A 20,300-nucleotide genomic window follows, 5' to 3' on the forward strand; every position below is an offset into this window, starting at 1 on the left:
ATTTTTCAATTCCATTTACTGGGGTTTATTTGCCCCAGTGCCCACATCATCAAACAAAAAAGGAGACCTTAGCTCAGCCTTAAGCTGAGACTTGTGAAGGTAAAAATGTAAGGGATAACAATTTCACAGTGAGTCAGGTGTTTTCTTCTACCTTTTTGAAATTCTCATACCCTTTGACCACTGCAAATAATCTAGTGGTCTAGTCATTAGACTCGGAACAAAGAATTTAGCTCTTTTGTCTCCGCTTTTCCATTCTGCTTTCCTTTTTTTTTTTTTTTTAACAACACTATGATGTGGAATGAATCATAATTCAGAATGTTCTCAGTATTTTAGCAAATGTGTGCCCTAGATCTGATTGACCCACAGATGTTGATAACAATAATGTTAGCATATATTTATAGAGAATGGTATATAAGGTATTTAGTATTTCGATATCAGAACATCCCCAGGAGATGGATAGGGTGAATGGTAGTCTTTCTATTTTATAGATAAGGAAACTAAGGTTCCAGAATGTTGTGACTTGACAAAAATCAAATGACTACTAAGTATTAGAGCAAGTCAGGATTTGAACCTGGGTCTTTTGTCTCCACATCAAATATTCTTTCTATTCCAGATACTCCTCAGTAGATAGAGAATTGGGCCTGGAGTCAGGGAGTTCTGAGTTGAAATCCAGCCTCAGACACTTCCTAGCCATGTGAATTTAAATGAATTAAATGAATACTCTGTAAAACCTGCTCTTCGAATACCTGCATTTGGTATGCCTGTTTTGGGGGTTCTGGAAGGTTATGCCATTGGAGCACCTCTGCCTCAGTTTCCTCACTTGTAAAATAGGAATAATAATAATAGCACCTACATCACAGGGGTGTTGTGAGATCACATGAGAAATTTGTAAAATGCTTAGCACGGTGTCTGGCACAAAGTAGCTACTTTAATAAATGCTTATTACCTTTCCTTTTTTATTGGTGTATACAATCACTTTTACACAATACTTTTTACTTTATTCAATAATATGTCTATTGTATGAGGTTTTCCATTGATGCTTTTGAAATAACAAGAACACCATCATCACTTTTCTATTTTTTATCTCATTTGTACATATGGGGTAGGGCATCTAGGTGGCACAGTGGATACAGCGCCAAGCCTGGAGTCAGGAAGACTCATCTTCCTGAGTTTAAATCTGGCTTTCAATACTTTCTAGCTATGTGACCCCAGGCAAGTCACTTAACTGTGTTTCCCTCAGTTTCCTCATCTGTAAAATGAGCTGAAGAAGGAAGTGGCAAATTACTCCAGTATCTTTCCCAAGAAAACCCCAAATGGGGACACAAAGAGTCAGACACAACTGAAATGACAGAACAACAACATAGGTGTTCCTAGCTAAACAATTTTCTGTATTAACTTATAGCTAAAAGGAGATAGAGCAGGAAGTCCCTAATAAAATTAAGAAATTTCCTAAACAACCCGATAACTGTCCAAACTAACATTAACATTCAGACTAAAGTTCTTCTCTCAGCTGGATGAGATTATGAACTGTTGGCCACTGAATGAAGGTGATAGGACACAGGCAGGTTGCAGTGATTGCTTGGCTTAGGATCATCCATTCCCCCTGGGAGCTGTGAAGAGCTGTCTAGTTGTACTCTGAGTTGTTCTTGTTGTTTAGTCATTTTTAGTAGTGTCTGACTCTTCATGCCCCCTTTTGAGTTTTTCATGGCAAAGATACTGAAGTGGTTTGCCATTTCCTTCTCCATTTTATAAATGAGGAAACGGAGGCAATCAGAGTTAAGTGACTTGTCCAGGGCCACACAGCTAGGAAGTGTCTAAGGCTGGGTTTGAACGTGGGTCTTCCTTACTCCAGGCCTCTATGCTTGAGTACTTGCTCTTAATCTTTTCTCTTGTGACTCTTGTGCCACAGTGGGGTGGGATTTCTTCCCTGCCAACAAGAAGTAAGGAAGACAACTTAAAGCAAAAGCACATGGCTATAGGAGAAATGTGCTTGTATGCAGCATGAGAAGAAATTGAAGTATGTTGCTTTCTGAGTCCAAAACTTTTGAGTGAGGAATAGGATAAATTTCAAATTCCCTAGATGATCCTGGAACCTAGCAGAAAAAGGAGATTTATAGGAGAATACCAACTTTAAGAGTAGCCTCCAAGGTAATTCAAGTCCAAGAGTTCTCCTAGAGAGAGATTTCCTGATGGAAATCTGATGTTTCCTGATTTTCCTGTTCCTTAGAGAAGAAATCAGATGGTCCACAGCGTTTCTGGGCAGTGTCTTAGAAGATTACAAAGCCATTTGCAACTGTGGAATCAAAAGCTCAGCACACTTTGAATGGTTTCACATTTATATGAAAAGACCAGGAATTCACCGAGGAAGCAGAATTGGGTTGGAGAAGTAGGGTGTGTGGTGAGAGACTTCTGCTGGTTCTGGGGTCTGCTTTCTCTAAAATAGGCTGTAAGACCAACGTCAGTGAGGATGGAGGGGAGACATTTGTAGCTTTACCGAATCAGAGGGGAGAGTTGTCCTTCCTTGAATGTGCCTTGGTGACACCTCCAAGTGTGTGCCCATGCCACACATCTTTCCTCCTTGTATGCCTCTTTATTCATGATCTCTAGGTGTGTCCACTCTCCCTGATGGTGCTGGGTGTATTTGTAGGAGAGTAGGCCCCGTGTTTTGGTGGAAAATGTTTTGTACTATTTTTCTTTCAGTAAATGCCTATCCTTTGAATTTGTATCCTCAGGTTGACTGTGAAAGGCAAATACATTAAGAGAGGTTTATGAGTTTTAGGGTTACAGATCCAGTGTACCTTGAACTTAGGATAGCTCATCCTTTGAATTGGGAAGGGGTGCTCCCTCATGTTATACAGGGTGGGCCAAAAGTCACTAATAAGATATAAGATAGTAAAGAGAGAGAAAGATTGAGAACAGATTTCTTATAGCATGGAAATCCTAGCTTTCCTAACCTCCCACGTGAAGTCTTGCCACCAAGCCAATGTCTCGAACCCAAAGAGGAAGAACTCCTTCCACCAGCATCTGCTTCCTGCTTTGTGTTCTCCTCCCAGAAATGGGAGGCTCCTCAAGTTGATTGGATGGTAGCTTTGATAGACAGTACCCATGAGCAAATATCACTTCCTGACAGCAAGGAACTGACCACATGGCTTGCCCTCAGACGCCTTCTCCTCATGACGGAGCTTTCCTACAGTAACTCTCCAGCAGGTGGTGTCGCTCCAATTGTTACACTAGTCCTCAATGGCAAAAAAATAAGGAAAAAAAAATTTCAAAAAGTTATTAAAACATCAGACTCCTTCCTGACTTTTGGTCCACCCTATATAGCTATTTTTTAAAATTATTTTATTTTTTTTTTACAGGGCAGTGAGGGTTGAGGGACTTGTCTAGAGTCACACAGCTTGTAAGTGCCAAGAGGCTAGATTTGAACTCAGGTCCTACTCAATCTAGGGCCGGTGCTTTATCCACTACGCCACCTAGCTGCCCCCCTCATGACTATTGTGTAGAAAACACCTCAAAATTAATGGTAACCTAGCTCCCCACCCCTGGGCAGAGATAGCGTTTAAAAAAGAAAAAAAAGTTCCTTTCAGAATGAAAAACAATAAATAAAAAACCTCCCAGTGTGGATGCTGTTTTAAAAAAATTGAGCAAGCTTCTTTAAAATTTTTATTGAATTTTTCTTTTTTATGTTTTTACTTTATATTTCTTTCTTGGCATTGAACACATAGTAGATATTTAATAAATGAGTATTGACTTGGCTTCCTGAATAGGTCCCTCTGGTCTTTTCTACCCATGGAGCCATCCCTTGTAACAAAGATTTTTTAAAAAGAAGGGGAAGAAAAAGCAGTTGAGCAAAATTAACACGACAGTAGTTCCCCACGTCTGCAATAAAGAGAGGGAAAGAGGTGCATTTTCTAAATAAGCCTTCTTAAAGGTACACATTCACTGATAACTTGACAATCTATTTTTCTGCTCAGATTTTGCCTTTTCCCTGAGGGTGGGGAAGAGACCACACTTGGAGAGAGACATGCATGGAAAGAGAAAATTGCAAGCTTTTTCTGCACTGTACTGGGTCTTGAATATTTGTCAGCACCATAATTTACACCCATAAAACACATCCAAACAGGAGCCCAATAGCAGGAGCCTCCTGTTTTACCTCTGGCTGTTTCTCCTGGATGATGGATAATGTCGAAACAATGTGTTTCCACTTATTTCTCACCTTGAACTTTGCACATCCTCTGAGAAATATAAGGGGAGTTTTTTTGTCTATTTTCTTTTTAAAAACGTTCTTGCTTTAAAATAAAATGCCAAAAAAAAATTAGTCAATTAATAAGCATTTATTAAAGCACCTACTGTGTGCCCGGCACTGTGCTTAAGTGCTGAGGATACAAAGAAAGGCAAAAGATAGTCCCTACTGTCAAGGAGCTCACAGTCTAATGGGAGGAAACACCATGCAAACAACTATGCACAAACGAAATATACAAGACAAATTGGAGATAATCAGCAGAGCAAAGGCATTAACATAAGGGGTATCAGAAAGGATTCTTGTAGAAGGTAGGATTGCAGCTGGGACTTGAAGAAAACCAGAGAATCCAAGAGGCAAAAATGAGAAGGGAGGGAATCCCAGACATGGTGGGACAGCCAGTGAAAGTACCCAGAGTCTGGAGAGCAATCAATCAGGATAACATTTATCATGGACCTACTATGTGCTGGGCACTGGGCACAATATGGAATGTTTTGTGAAAGGAACAGCAAGGAGGACAATGTTGTTGGATCACAGATTACCTGGAGGTGAGTAAGATGGAAGACTAGAGGGGCAGCTAGGTGGCACAATGGATAAAGCACTGGCCTTGGATTCAGGAGGACCTGAGTTCAAATCCAGGCACTTGACACTTAACTAGCTGTGTGACCCTGGGCAAGTCACTTAACCCTCATTGCCCTACAAAAACAAAACAAAAAAAAAGATGTAAGACTAGAAAGGTAAGAGGGAGGGCTAGGTGATGAAGGGCTTTGAACACCAACCAGAGGATTTCATATTTGATCCTAGAGGTAACAGGGAGCCGCTGGAGTTTATTTAAAAGGGGGAGTGACGTAGTGAGACCTGTGCTTTAGAAAATCAGTTTTACAGCTGAACAGAAGATGGATTGGAGTAGGGAGAGACTTGATGCAGGGAGCCTTGCTAGGCTATATTGTAGTAGCCCAGGTGTGAGGGGATGAGGCCAGAGCACTAAGGCGGTTTCAATGTTCCCACAAAGAATGGGGAACATATGAGAGATATTATAAAGTTAAATTGACAGGAACTGGCCACAGATTGAATATGGGTTGGGGGGGGGACGACAAGGGAGAGAGAGGAGTCAGGGACAATGTGACAAAAAATGTGACACATAGTTTCTGGGCAATTTAATCATTTTATTAATATGCAGGCATGATATTAACAAAAGGAGGTCCTTTGGCTGTCTCTCTCAAACCAAAGACCCTTCATAGCAGTAGGGTCTCAGTTCATACATCCTTCCAACTGTAAGAGGTTCATCAGATAGCAATCAAATCTAATTGACTGACATGATTGGAGGTGGGTTATATTAAAATGAAATCCAGGGATGACATCAGAGAAATAATGTAAGATCTTAAACTGATGAGGGCTAAATAGTTTCCATCTAAGTGTGGTTTAATCTTATCGGTCCTTTAGCAGTCTAGACAAAAGGATCTGTCTCCATCAAGATTCTTTGTAAGCTTCTGTTGCATTGGGTTTGACCCAGATGAGGAGATTTGATAGAATCCCTCAAGGAGAGCTTGCCTTTGAGTGGGGTGGGGGGGGAGGGGGAGAGAAATAAAGGACTGAGAAAGAAGAGGAGATCACTGGGTCCCCAAGATATCAATTATTAATAATTATTTCTCACAACAACAACTAGGTTGTGAGTCTGAACTGGAAGATGATGGTACCCTCTGATAGGGACATTTGGAAGAGGGGAGGGTCTAGTGGGAGAAATACTGAGTTCATCTTTGGACTGTTGAATTTAAGTTATCTAGGCAGCTAAGAGGTGAACTCATCTTCCAGAGTCCAAGTCCAGCCTCAGATAGCTTTGTGACCCTGGGCAAGTTACTTGACCTTGTTTGTCTCAATTTCCTCATCTGTAAATGAGCTGGAGTATGAAATGGCAAACCACTCTGGTGTCTTTGCCAAGAAAATCCCAAAAAGGGTCATTGAAGAGTTGGTCAGGACTGAAAAATTGGGTATCCAGTTGGAAATATTCAAGAGAGAATTGGAGATTAGAGTCTGGAGGTTAGGCAAGGGAATAAAGCTGGGGAAAAAGAACATTTCCATACAGCAGAACACGAAAAGAGGATTCTATTTAAAACCACGAATCTTGATTTCACACCGTTTGCTTTTTTTTTAAACCTATAATAAATTCTACCTGTTACATTCAAAATTGTCCTGCATATCTCTGCTTCCTTCTGAATTTATTTTCTGTACATTAAAACAATTCGATGCCCCTATTTTTGCGGCATCACTATTGATAATTTCCATTCCACCCAAGTGATCCTTCCCCGCCCTCAGAGAGAAAGAGAGAGAGAGAGAGAGAGAGGGAGGGAGGGAGAGAGAGAACCTTTTGTAATAAATGAGCATAATCAGGCAAAACATCCACATTGTGGTAATGTTAAAAAAACATATGTGTGTCCTTGTCCTTCACCTCTCCATCAGGAAGGAGGTTAACATGTTTCATCTTAAACCCTCTGGAGATGTTATTGGTCATTGTTTTGTGGGAGTTCTTAAGTATTTTAAAGTTGTTTTTCTCTGCCATGCTGTTGACCTCTTAAAATTATTCTTCTAGGGGGTAGCTAGGTGTCGAAGTGGATAAAGCACCAGCCCTGGATTCGGGACGACCTAAGTTCAAATATGACCTTAGACACTTGACATGTACTAGCTGTGTGACCCTGGGCAAGTCACTTAACCCTCATTGCCCTGCTCCCCCCCCAAAAAAAATCATTCTTCTGGTTCTACCCACTTTACTCTATGTCAATTCATGCTATGCAGGATTCTCTGAAATAATTTCTTTCATAATTTTTATGGGCAATGTAATATTTCATTTCATTCATTCATGTACCACAGTTCATTCAACCATTCCCCTGTTGTCTCATAGGCATTCTAGGGCACACATTTAGATTCTAGTTCTTTTCTTTTCTCTCCACCCCACCCCCACCTTCTTTCAATCCCCTCTATAGTATCAGGAGTTTATTTTGCTTGAGACTCTCCCCACCCTGCTATTGTTTGTTGTTCAGTCAGTTTAATCCTGTCCAAGTCTTTGTGACCCCATTTGTGGTTTGTCATTTCCTTCTCCAGATCATTTTACAGATGAGGAAACTGAGGCAAACAGGGTTAAGGGACTTGTCCAGGATCACACAGCTAGTAAGTGTCTGAGGCCAGATTTGATTTGGTGAAGAGGAGACTTCCTGATTCCAGGCCAAGTGCTCTGTCCACTGTGCCACCTAGCTGCTATTACAATACCTCAACCTCTTCCCTCTCCTATCTCCACTTGTTTTCCTGTTGAGTATGATGTACTTCTACACCAAAATGTTAGTATATGTGTGTTCACCCTTCCTTTGTCTCTTTCAAGTAAGAGTGAAATTTACCTGATGCTTATCCCCCCCATCACTTCCTTCATTGTTTGTGTTTTCTTCTCATCCACTGCAATTATGAGAAATATCAAGTTACCCCGCAACCCCAACTTCTTCTTCCTCTCTAAGTAGTAGCTGCCTGGTCTTTTGTGATACTGACTGTAATTCCTTGGTACTTTTGAACTATTTAATTCTGGATGCTTTCAATATTTTTTCTTTGACATGGGAACTCTAGGTGCGGGCAATGACCTTTTGGGGCACTTTTTTGGGTTTCTTTTCTGAAGGCAATCTGTAGATTCTTTCTCTTGTTTCTTTGCCTTCTGGTTCTAATATAAATGGGCAGTTTTCATTTATGATATCAAAAATATATTGTCTAGAGTTTTTTTTAAATCATGGTTTTCAGGGAGTCCAGCAATTTAAAAATGATATCTCCTTAACCTAGTTTTATTTGTTTGTTTTGTGGGGCAATGAGGGTTAAGTGACTTGCCCAGGGTCATACAGCTAGTTAGTGTCAAGTGTCTGAGGCTGGATTTGAACTCAGGTCCTCTTGAATCCAGGGTCGGTGTTTTATCCACTGCGCCACCTAGCTGCCCCAACCTGTTTGGTTTTTGATATTGTGAATCTTATGTATTTTCTTCTATTTTTCCAATCTTTTGATTCTATTTCATTTCTTGTCTCATGGAATTACTGATTTCTACTTGATCTGTTCTAGTTGTCAGGGAATCCATTTCTTGAGTAAAGTTTACCACTTTCTCTTCTAAACTGCTTATTCTCTTTCTAGTCATTTCATTAAGAGCTTTTATTTCATTTCTTTTTAAATCTCTGACTTCATTTCTTCTAGGTGTTCATGTAATCCTCGTGGAAAATCCATTTTTTTCCTTTGAGTCACTTCATGCAGTTGTTTCAGAGTTACTCTTTCCTTTGGGGGGAAATCTCTAGATTTGCAACAATTTTTTTTATATGGGCCATGATTTCTTTGATTCACTCATCTCTCCAGCTTTTGTTCCTGAGTTGGGACTTTGTGCCAACACTGGCCTCCTTCATCTTCTGCTGAACATTTTGGTGAAGTGGGAGGCCCTACTTGGTCTTGCTGGTCTATTGGCTTCTTTCAATCAATCAATAAGTAAACATTTATCAAGCACCTGATATGTACCAAATACTCCTAAGACTAGGGATCCAAAAAGAGGCAAAAGAATCCCTGCCCACAATCTAATGAGGAAGACAACATGCAAACATATGTATATGTATAGGTATAGGTATAGGTATATGTACATGTACATGTATATGTATAGGTATAGGTATAGGTATAGGTATATGTATATGTGTTATGTGTATATATACATACATACAAACAAGCGATATATAGTATAAATAGGAAATAATTAATAGAGGGAAGGCAATAGAATCAAGAGGGGTTGGGAAAGACTTCCTTGTATTAATTTCTGTCTCTTGGAATTAGGGTCCCCCCCCATCTTTGAGGTTTGGAGTGCCATCTCATGATCTCTCTCTGGCATTGTAGGACAGAATGTTGGAGGGCTCAGAGTCCATGTTGCTGCCCTGATCTGAACATAGTCATTTCCCCAGGACTTCTAAAGTCCCTACCCTGGTGCTTTTTGTCCACCTTGGGGCATTTTCAGGGGAGCTGTCTGCTTTTGCTACATCCGAACACAGAATCTTTTTTTTTTTTTTTTTGGTGAGGCAATTGGGTTAAGTGACTTGCCTAGGGTCACACAGCTAGTAATTGTTAAGTGTCTGAAGCTGGATTTGAACTCAGGTCCTCCTGAATCCAGGGCTGGTGCTCTATCCACTGCACCACCTAGCTGCCCCTCTGAACACAGAATTTTAAAGGACTGTGTGTGTGCCCTGTCTCTGGCCCCAGGAATACTTGTTTTGCTTGGGATTGGGGGTGGTGGCGGGGGGGGGGGGGCGGGGGGGGGGTTCCTATTGCCTGGGGGCTTCCGGCTGACTTTTTGGGACAATGCTGGAGTAGAAAAAGTCACTATAGGTTTTCATTGGCTTTTTTTTTTTTTTTTTGGATCATTACTGGTTGTGAACTTCAGTTTCTCTGGAATTGATGTGGGGAAGCTGGGCATGCCATCTGTCTTTCATGTGATCATCTTGGCAGAAAGTCTCTCCACTTACTTTTCAACTGTCTTTACACATCAGCCCATTCCTTATGGCCAGTGACCAAGAAGTACAACTTGAAGATGATGGATGAGGGAAATCCTGGACCTAACTCAAGGCTGATGGACAGATACTCCCAAGATTGTAAATATGAGTATCCGTGGGTTACCCAGTTGGTATGACATGGGTAGTATCTTAAATAAACTGTAACAGAAATAGTGATCACCACTTTTCTCTTCACATATGCTTCAGATTTGGTAACCTATAATCACAGAGAGGGAAGAATTTCTGCCTCCAACAGCATATGCAATACAAGAAAGAGTTTATATGGTTATGTTATTGGTTCTGTACCAAAGTGTCCCTCTAGGAATGTTAGTAGAGTGTGCTCTAAGGTCGAGATGACAAGCCACAAGAGCCTTTATTCAAAAGAATTAGTCTGGGCAGTGGATAGAGCACGGGCCCTGGATTCAGGAGGACCTGAGTTCAAATCTGGCCTCAGACACTTAACACTTACTAGCTGTGTGACCCTGGGCAAGTCACTTAACCCCAATTGCCTCACTAAAAAAAAAAAAAAATTAGTCATAGGCTGTTATAGTGCCTGACACATAGTAGGTGCTTATTGGATGACTGTTAGAAATCATCTAATCTAAGCCCCTAGTTTTATGAGTGAGGAAAACTGAGGTCTGGAAAGGTTGCTCCTTGTCCACATCTACCCCACAGCTCTTTCCATTTGTACCCTACTGAAATGCAAAGACCTGGGGGGTTCTGTGCCCCAGATAGAATGTCAGCTCCTTTTAGGGAAGAACTGTTTCATTTTTTGTATCCTCTGAATCTAGCACAGTGTGGGCATATAGCAGGTGCTTAATAATCGCTGGCTTGCTTGATTCAGGGTAGGGGAGTAGAAGGCTCAAGGGATTGTTGATGACGTTGACAACTCTTCCGGGATTTAGCTGCAGCCTGAAACCTTGACCCCTCTATGCCTTTGTGTTCCAAGTCTCAGAAATTGTCAACATGGTAATGATGTCACTGGCCTTTTAATGAGAACAATGAACACAAGATTAAGAAGGTACCTACAGAGATGGGCCTTCACAGTGGGTTTTGTTTTTTGTTTTTTTGTTTTTTGTTTTTGTGGGGCAATGGGGGTTAAGTGACTTGCCCAGGGTCACACAGCTAGTAAGTGTCTGAGGTCAGATTTGAACTCAGGTCCTCCTGAATCCAGGGCTGGTGCTTTATCCACTGTGCCACCTAGCTGCCCCTCACACTGGGTTTTTAACTGTGGAAGGTTTGGCCAACATGATTGTTCCTATCCTCTCCCTCCTTCCTCCTGAAAGTGATTCAGTAATGGAGATGGGGAAAAGACTACCAAGACCTTGTGTTTGTTACAGGAAAGGCGTTCCTTTTCACTAAGATCCAGAAAGAAGCCTCTTTTTTAGAGGAGGGGGGGACAAAAACCTTGTAAATGTAAGCATTTTGTGTCTGGTCAATCGGAAGCAAGGCAGTTGGTGTTTTTAATCTTCTTTAACCTCAGCACTCAGGGAATGAAGCCATAAATCAATCAATCCACATTGGTTTCTACCCCAGTGCATGTGGCTGGAGTAGATAGGGTAAGAAATGATAGATTATCTTCATTGACCTTAATAAATAGTTGAGGTCTGGCCTGTGTTTCCTCTGTGCAACTCCCTCACCTCACTAGCCATGGCAGAATAAACCAGAAGGGGAACCTGGGTGATCTCCTTAGAGAATGCCCTGTTGGGAGTGAGAGTTCTGAGGCTAGGCCTCCTGTCCTCCTGTCTCCCCCACTGAGGAACAGACGTACCTTGCCTAACCTCTAGTGAAATGATTCCATGAAAACAGGGACTTTATGTAAAACAACTTTTTGGAGACAATGAATGTCCTGGGAACAGTACTATACATAAGAGTTAAGTTCTTAGAGGAGCAAGAGGTGAGAGTATTGGCAGCGCTTGGGTAGAGTCTGAGCCACTGGGAAGACCTTGTAAGACTGGGGGGAAAGGGGGAAGCTAGATGGCACAGTGGGTAGAACACTGGCCCTGGAGTCAAGTGGACCTGAGTTCAAATCGGGCCTCAGACATTTACTAGCTATTGTGTAAGACTGGGCAAGTCACCCCCAACTGCCTCCAAAAAAGAAAAAGAAAAGGTGTATGTGTAGGGAACACAGGGGATCCCTTCCCAACTCCCCACCTGAGAAAGTTGAGCCAAACGCTGGTGGCCTGGATAATTAGGGGTGGTATGCTGAACAGAGTAGCTGGGGGCAGCTCTAGACACAGGGAGGCCCAGAAATCTGAGGCAGGATCTTGGGAAGGACAGATGTGGCTTAGTGTAAAACAGGGAATGGGAACTTTAAGAGAACAGGTGAGCAGAAAGTTTGGGCAATTCAGGAACAGGGCTGGGTAGCTGGGGAATCCCTGGGGCAGGACTGAAGAGGGAGACCGAGCAGAGTGGAATAGGGAGCTGGGAGACCTGGGTTCATTTCTGGAGACTGAACGAGCTGCTGCTTCAAGTTTGGATATTATACATAGTTGTCTCCTTAAGAGGTTGCAGGACATTCTGGTTTGAGATGAGGGATTTTCCTTGGTCCCGGTTTAGGGTGCAGGAAGTTGTCAGGCCACAGTTTAATTGAACTAATGGAATTCCATTCAATTAAACAAATATTTATTGTGTCAAGTGCTGAGTCTACAAAGACAAAATGAGAGAGCCCTTACCTTCGAGGAGTTGACATTTGTTACCAGCGACCCAATGGGTTCCCTTCCCAGAAAGGGGACTCTAGACTCTAATAAGTATATGTTCTACTAGGGGAACAAGCCATGTTATCGACAGATTAATCATCATTTTACTTTTGTTGGGATAGGAATGGGTGAGCATTAATAAATGAGAGAATCAAGAAAGGCCTTCCATGGGAAGTGACACTTGAGCTGAACTTTGAAGTTCTTCAAGGCCGATTGAGAGGGAGGGGGAGAGCTTTCCAGGCATGGGAGAAAGCTGGTGCAAAGTGTCATGGATGGGTCACGTCATGTCACTTACAAGGAAGAGCAATTATGTCAGGAACATAGAGTGCATGAAGAAAAATCAGTCTGGAAAGTAGAGCCTTCAGTGGCAAATAGAGGAATTTGTAGAGGCGCTGGGAAACAGTCAAGCTTCTTCTTTTTTTTTTTTTTAAGTGAGGCAACTGGGGTTAAGTGACTTGCCCAGGGTCACACAGCTAGTAAGTGTTAAGTGTCTGAGGCTGGATTTGAACTCAGGGACTCCTGAATCCAGGGCTGGTGCTCTATCCACTGCACCACCTAGCTGCCCCAACAGTCAAGCTTCTTAAAGAAGAGAGTGACAGAGCCAGACATTTGCTTTCAGAGTATCAGCTTGCATAGATTGGAGAGGGGAAAAGCTGAAAGCTAAGAGGCCAGTTAAGATCCTGATGCAGTCATCTGGGTGAAGAGGTGATGATGACCTTGTTTAGGGTGGTGACTATGTGAGTGGAGAGAAGGGCATGGATAGAAGAGAGGCTGTGGAGATGGATTTGGTGAGACTTGAAATTTGTATATGGGGGAGGTGGGAGATGAGTGAAAGTAAAGAATGAGTATAGTAAAAAGTTGCAAATTTGCAAACCTGGGTGACTAATAAAATATTTTAGAATAATTATAATTTATGATAATATAATAAATAATTAAAAATAAGAAAAATAGGTAAATTAGAGAGAGGTGGGTTTGGGGAAGGGGAAGATGATGCATTCTCTTTTGGATAGGTTGGGTTCGAGATGCCAGTGGGACATCTAGGCAGATATCTAGCAGGCATTTGGAAGTCGAGCTCAGGAGAGATAGGGGAGGGGCAGAGCCCCCAAAGCATCATCCGCAGACAGAGGGCAGAACACAACTAATGAAGGAAACTGTGAAGGAGCGAGCTATCATACAGGTAGGAAAATGTTGGGAATATGCAGGAAAAGAGGGTGGTCAGCATGGCCAGATTCTACAGAGAGGTCAAGAGGGATGAAGTCTGTGGAAAGGCAGTTGGATTTAATAATTAACAGATCATCTCACCTTGGTGAAAACAGTTTAAATGGAGTGGTGAAATCAGGAGCCAGTTTACAAGAGGTAGAGAAGTGAGTGAGAGATGAGGGAGCGAAGACAATGAATACATAAAGACTTTTTTTTTTAATAGTTTGGCAATGAAAGGAGAGGGAGATTAATTGACATTTTTTTAAGGGATGGGAGAAATCCGAACATGTTTGTAGGCAATAGGGAAGGATCCAGGGCAAGCTAGATTGCAGTTACTAGAGAGAGAAAATGAATGAAGGGACAAACTACAAAAAGAATGGAAAGGATGGGATCATTGGTATAAGCATAAGGTGTTGGAATAGGGCTTCCTATCTATGCCTTGAAGGTTTGATTGATGGCTCCTGTAATGAGAATGGAGGTTGCTACCTACTAGTTAACTGCAGTATGAACACTGATTTCACTTGTGCCTTAAGCTTAAGAGGTTCAACTCCTGTTCACAAGGGTAGATGAGCTTTCTAATGGAAAAATTAAGAATGGAATTGAAGGTGCAGATCAGACTTGTGGACACAAGGGGGCAGGCCATGATCACTCACTGAAATGATGCTTATTTACTGTATGTTATTAAAAGCCCTGGAAGCTTTTCATGGTTCATCCCTTCTCAAACCAATTTATTACACACATTCCAGAAAATCTTAGTCCATGTTAATATCAGCTAGAGGTTCTGAGGGGCCTAATGGGAATGGGAGGGGATGGGCTCATTAATAGCCAAAGTGTAACATGTACAATATTTCTGGCCAGGCTGATAAAGTATTTTTGGACTTGATAAAAAGCCTCTTCACTGAGGTGTGAGGTTGAATTCCGTGCATTCCCAGTAGCTTTTTGCACAGAACTGAAAGTTTTATTGACCAAATGGTACCAATGGAAGGGTAGGATTAAAACAACTTCCCTTGTAGCTTTGATACTTTATCGAGATAAGAACATTTTTGATGGAATCAGACAGTCAGGACTGAGTTCTGAACCAGGCCTGCACACGTTGAAGCAATCAATGCCATTGATTGAGCCAGTGGATCCCAGCCTAAGCAAATTTATAAAAAGAAGTTGTCTTAGGAAAGAGAGATTCTGAGGTTCTGAATTCAAGAGTTTGGGGGCAGCATTTCCAGATTTTTTTGAGGATCATTGGAAGGAATCATCTGTGACAGAGAAGGGAGCTATCCAGGAATCATTGGCTCTACAAGCCTCTCAGAGAACAGGACCCAGGCTGAGAGAAGTCCCCAAAAAAGGCTAGCTCCGTTTCCCCTCTATACCTGTCAGCTCATAGGCACTGAAATATCACCTGCTGTTTCATTACTCAAATGCTTCCAATAAACTGAATTTTGCCTCGGATATAAAGAGGCCATGGATGAACTAGAGAGAGACAAAAGCATCAAGTTAGACATAGTCCCTCTTCTGCCTTTGTGTGAGAAATTTCCCTGCTAGGTACTTGAAGCAATTATGATTATTTTACAGTCTTTTATTTTAAAATAAACTTCCTAAAGCTGCAAAGGAAAGGAACCAAATAATCACATGGGCCATTATATTGCCCCCAGACTGAAAATAAGCTCATTATTGTAACAGGATGTTATATTAGGTTGCCAGGGTAGGATCTCAATGGTATTATTTTCTTTTTAGTAATAATAATAACTTTTTCACTTTATATTTTTTTGGGGGGGTTGTTCTATGCCTTCTTTTACAACATGACTAATATGGAAATATGTTTTGTGGGGCAGTTGCATGGCATAGTGGATAGAACACCAGCCCTGAAGTCAAGAGGACCTGAGTTCAGATCCAGCCTCAGACACTTACTAGTTATGTGACCCTGGGCAAGTCACTTAATCACGATTGCTTCCAAAAAATAAAAAAGAAATCTGTTTTTCATAATTGTGCATATATGATAACCTATATCAAATTGCTTACCATCTCAGGAAGGAGGAAGGACAGAGAGAATTTGGAACTCAAAATTTTAAAAATGAATGTTAAAAGTTGCCTTTAGCTTGTAATTGGTAAAAAAAATTAAAAAATAAAAGTATAAACAGGAAAAATAACAAGCAGCATTTATGTAACTTGATGGCTTGTAAAGCACTTTACTATCTCATTTTAGTCTCACAACAACCTTGGGAGGAAGTGCCATTAAGATCTCCATTTTACAAATGAGCAAGCTGAGGCATACAGAAGTTAAAAGGCTGGCACAACTCAGGTCTTCTTGACTCCAACTTTAGTATTCTATATACTTAGCTGCCTTTTAATCCTTATCTTCCTAAATACAAGACTTTGCTTATGCATTTGTTTATATGTAATCTGATTGAGCTCTTCCCTGTATAATTCTCTCAGATAGATTTGCCTCAATTTAAGGATTTTCAGTCTCAAAATAATCACCTTGACTTTTGTCCCTCCTCAGGGACCATCAGAATCTGGCATGTTCTTTCCAAGGGTCCTGAGGTCCCCTGCAAACTTTCAGACTTTATCAGCAATAAAATAGACTTATTTCAGGCATTGTTCAATCACATCTGATTCTTTGTGACCCCATTTGGGGTTTTCCTGGTAAAGATACTGGAGTGGCTTAGCATTTCCTTCTCCAGCTCATTTTACAAATGAGGAATTGAGGCAGATGGGGTTAAGTGATTTGCCCAGGGTCACACAACTATGTAAGTGCCTAAAACCAGATTTAAACTCATGATGTCTTCCTGATTTCAAGCTCAGTGCTTTATTCACTTTTGTGCCAAACCATGGTGGTCTATAAACTAGAGAGGTGGTTGCTTCTTTTAGACTTTTTGAGTTACTATGTAACTACCACTACCATTAGGCAGCTAGGTGGTGCAATGGATAGAGCACTGCACCTGGAGTCAAAACAACTCATCTTCCTGAGTTCAAATCTGGCCTCAAACACTTACTAATATGTGACCCTGGGCAAGTCACTTTACACCACTTGCCTCAGTTTCTTCATCTGTAAAATGAGCTGGAGAAGGAAATGGCAAACTACTCCAGTATCTTTGCCAAGAAAACCCGAAATTGGGTCATGAAGAATCAGACACGACTGAAAAACAATTGCTACCATTATAGAGAGTCGTAATGGATAGAGTAGTGATCTTGGAGCCACAAAGAGGAATTCAAATTCCACCTCAGACAGTTCTTAACTGTATGACCCTGGACAAATCATTTAACCTCTTTGATCCTCAGGTACTTCATATGTGATATGAGGTCAGTAAATAACACCTACAATACAGGGTTCTTGTGAGGCTCAAACGAGATAACCCATGGGACACACTTTGCAAACCTTACAAACAACATGAATGTCAGATACTGTTATTTTCAGATCTTTAGGCTTAATTACACAATGTGGGTGTGATCAAGCCTTAATTTCATCTGTATGAAGGTCCTTGACTCTTCTTGGGCCACCCTGCGGTGTTCTGATGGATCAAGAGCTCAGATTAGTCCTTAGCTATTAGCTCCTCCAGGTAGCATTGCCTTTGGTGTAAACTGCAATAACATCTATGCTGGCATACAGTTTAGTTTTCTGGGGTGCTGGGATCCCAGGAATGGTTGTGGGTATTTGTTCCTATAAATACACTTTGACTTAATAAAACCACCATTACCAAGCTAGAGTTTCCTGCTGGCTTGTTCCTTGGCTCAGCCTCCAGAACCGAAGAAAGAAAACCAATCAGCTTGATTGACAACTTGGTCCAGTCAGTGCACATCTGCAGAGCCAGCCCACTATACCTTTCCATCTGGCTGAATTTTCTTCTCCCTCTTTCAAAGACGACCAGCCGTCGATGGATCCATCCCTTAATGAACGAATCCTCTTTGTCATGGGCTCATAACGTCATAGTTTAGAATTAGAAGGGACCTCAGAGGCATCTAGCCCAACAACCTCATTTTTATAGGAGGAAGGAGATCAGTATTTGTGTAGCATCTACAGTGTGTCAGGCACTTTGTATAAATATTGTTGTTCAGTCATTTCAGTTGTGTCTGATTCTTTGTGACACTTCTTGGCAAAGACACTGGGGTGGTTTGTCATTTCCTTCTCCAGGTCATTTTACAGATGAGGAAACCGAGGCAAACAGGGCTAAGTGACTTGCTTAGGGTCACACAGCTGCTAAGTGTCTGAGGCCAGATTTGAACTCACAATGGGTCTTCCTAGCTCCAGGCTCCGTGCTCTACCCATGGTGCCCATCCACCTGGGTGCTAAGAGCTTTCTACAAATATCTCATTTGTTCCTTACAACAACCCTGTGCGTTAGGTGCTATTATTATCTTCATTTTACCATTGAGGAAACAGGCATACAGAGGTTCAGTGACTTGCCAAAGGTTACACAGTTGATAAGTGCCTGAGGACAGATATTTTTCTTTCCCTTTACATTAGAATTATTTGCCCAATTCAGGTGATTATGGAACCTGGGTAATTATTTTCCTTGTCCTTGTTTACTTTGTGAGTCCTTAGTTTATATATATTAAGTAGGTGTAGTAATTTAGTTTTAGGCTTTAAGCTGCACTAAGACTTTTGAGACACCCTATAAAATACATATTCATGCTCACTCACACACACACACACACACACACACACACACACACATACACGAGGTGCATGCAGTGTTCAGGGAGGACTAACACCTCTAGTTTCTTATCCCTGTTCAGGGCTGCTTATCCATCTTTGATGTCTACCCATCACTTAATTCTCACCTGTGGCTCCAAGAAGCTGTAGCATGTGCAGCAAACAATAAAACTGTCTTGACAGATGGGCTAAACCCAGTTGAAGGTAACTGAGAGGCTTCAAATCCATCGGTGAGTTGGGGGATGTCTACTCCAAGTAAGTGAAGACTTCCCTCAGTGGGAATGAGTGGATGAGAACAATTTGTTTCATTGGCCATGAAGGTGGATAAAGCAGGTGCTGTGAAGCCCTTAGAGCATGGTCAGATATCAAAGATGCCAAGGTCACTGCATTCTGGTCCATCACCAGTTGTTTTGACTTTTGTCCTGCCACTGGACTTTGATGAATGAAAGAGATAGGCTGATGCCTATGCAGCTCTGCCTCACCTAAAGCCAATTCATGGTCAAGTCACAACATCACCATGAGGTTGTTGGTTCTTTTAGAGGATGAAGAACAAACAACAGTATACATATATACATATATATATATATATTTCTATATACATGCCCATACACACAGTAATCTATAAAGACATATGTAGTAGGTGATTAGTGTTTGTTGAATGAATTGGTGAATGAATAAGATTGACTAGGTTTAAGCACTTCTAATAGCTTTCAAATTCTTTGAAGGGAGGAAATTCATCAATATCCTTGTATCTTATATGTTTGGCACTTAATAGCTTATCATCGAAGAGCAGCCAGGTGGCTCAGCGGAAAGAGTGCCAGGGCCTGGAGTCAGGAAGAGCTGAATTCAAATCCAGGCTCAGACACATACTAACTGTATGACCCGGCGCACTTAAACCTATTTGCTTTAGTTCAGATCATCTGAAGAAGGAAATGGCAAAGCACTCCAGGATCTTTGCCAAGAAAACCCTAAATGGGTCATGAAGAGTCAACACAACTGAAATGACTGAACAACTACAACTATTCATTGAAGAAATGATTGAATGAAGGGTGGCTCTTACCTTGTGGACTGTCACAGCCATTCCTACTAGTTTGACCATCACGATGAATTACCTCTTCCTTTTCATCCTGCCCTTAGAGAATGTCAGAGCTCGATTCTACAGTTAGGATTGGGGACAGGAAATGTGTGAGACTCATCGACCCCACCACCATTTTCCCCCTTTCCTCCCCAACCCTTATGAGCTAAAAAACTATGGTTTCTCAGTAGTAGCTCAACACTGTGTGATATTTTGCTGTTATAGTAATTCATCAATATGGGTACTTGGATGCCTTCTGCTCACTGCTATAATTAGGATCCATTGGAAGAAATTCTAGGAATTTTTTATAAACTTATTCATCTATGATTGATTATGGCATAAAAATGGATGAATTCCAATTGCCTTATGTTCAAAACCACATACTAAAGGTTAATGGAGTTACAAGCCATCTTCTTTGGTGGAGCACACAAGTCCTGGTCTGTGGTGACCATACAGTTGAGAATTGGAAGGAATCTCATAGGTCATTTAGATCAGCTTTTGTCTGAAGCATACCTCCTCCTACAACTTCTTTGACCACTTGTGGTCAGATTTCCTCAGACATTCTTCCCATCTTAGTCTTTCCAGAGCAGGTAAACAACTTGAAAAGAGGAAACATATCTGTGACTACCAAAGTGATTTTTTGGAAGGTTACCAGAAAGAAACAGCATAGTTAGCAATTTACCATTAAAATTCTTAACTTGACACTTGTAGAGGGTTACATAGCTTAGTGTTTTGATTGGGAAGTGGATCATCTGCTTTGATGTATTCATAAAACACAAACCTTCAGGGTTTGGATAAAAGAGGTATCCCCTTTCTACTTAAATCTGTTTTAGAATTTTACATTTACTTGGAAGGGACTTGCTTAGGATCACACAGCCTGTATGTAACAAAGGCAGGTCTTA

At 41.3% G+C, this 20,300-nt stretch overlaps 1 protein-coding gene across 3 annotated transcripts in view; it reads left to right on the plus strand.

Moving 5' to 3' along the window:
• The window catches only part of MAP7D2 (MAP7 domain containing 2), a 175,722-nt gene that overhangs the window by 65,161 nt on the left and 90,261 nt on the right, over window positions 1-20,300 (plus strand). The window lies entirely within an intron of this gene.

The sequence above is a fragment of the Dromiciops gliroides genome, chromosome 3 (genome assembly GCF_019393635.1).
Source record: "Dromiciops gliroides isolate mDroGli1 chromosome 3, mDroGli1.pri, whole genome shotgun sequence".
In the NCBI taxonomy this organism is placed as follows: Eukaryota; Metazoa; Chordata; class Mammalia; order Microbiotheria; family Microbiotheriidae; genus Dromiciops; species Dromiciops gliroides.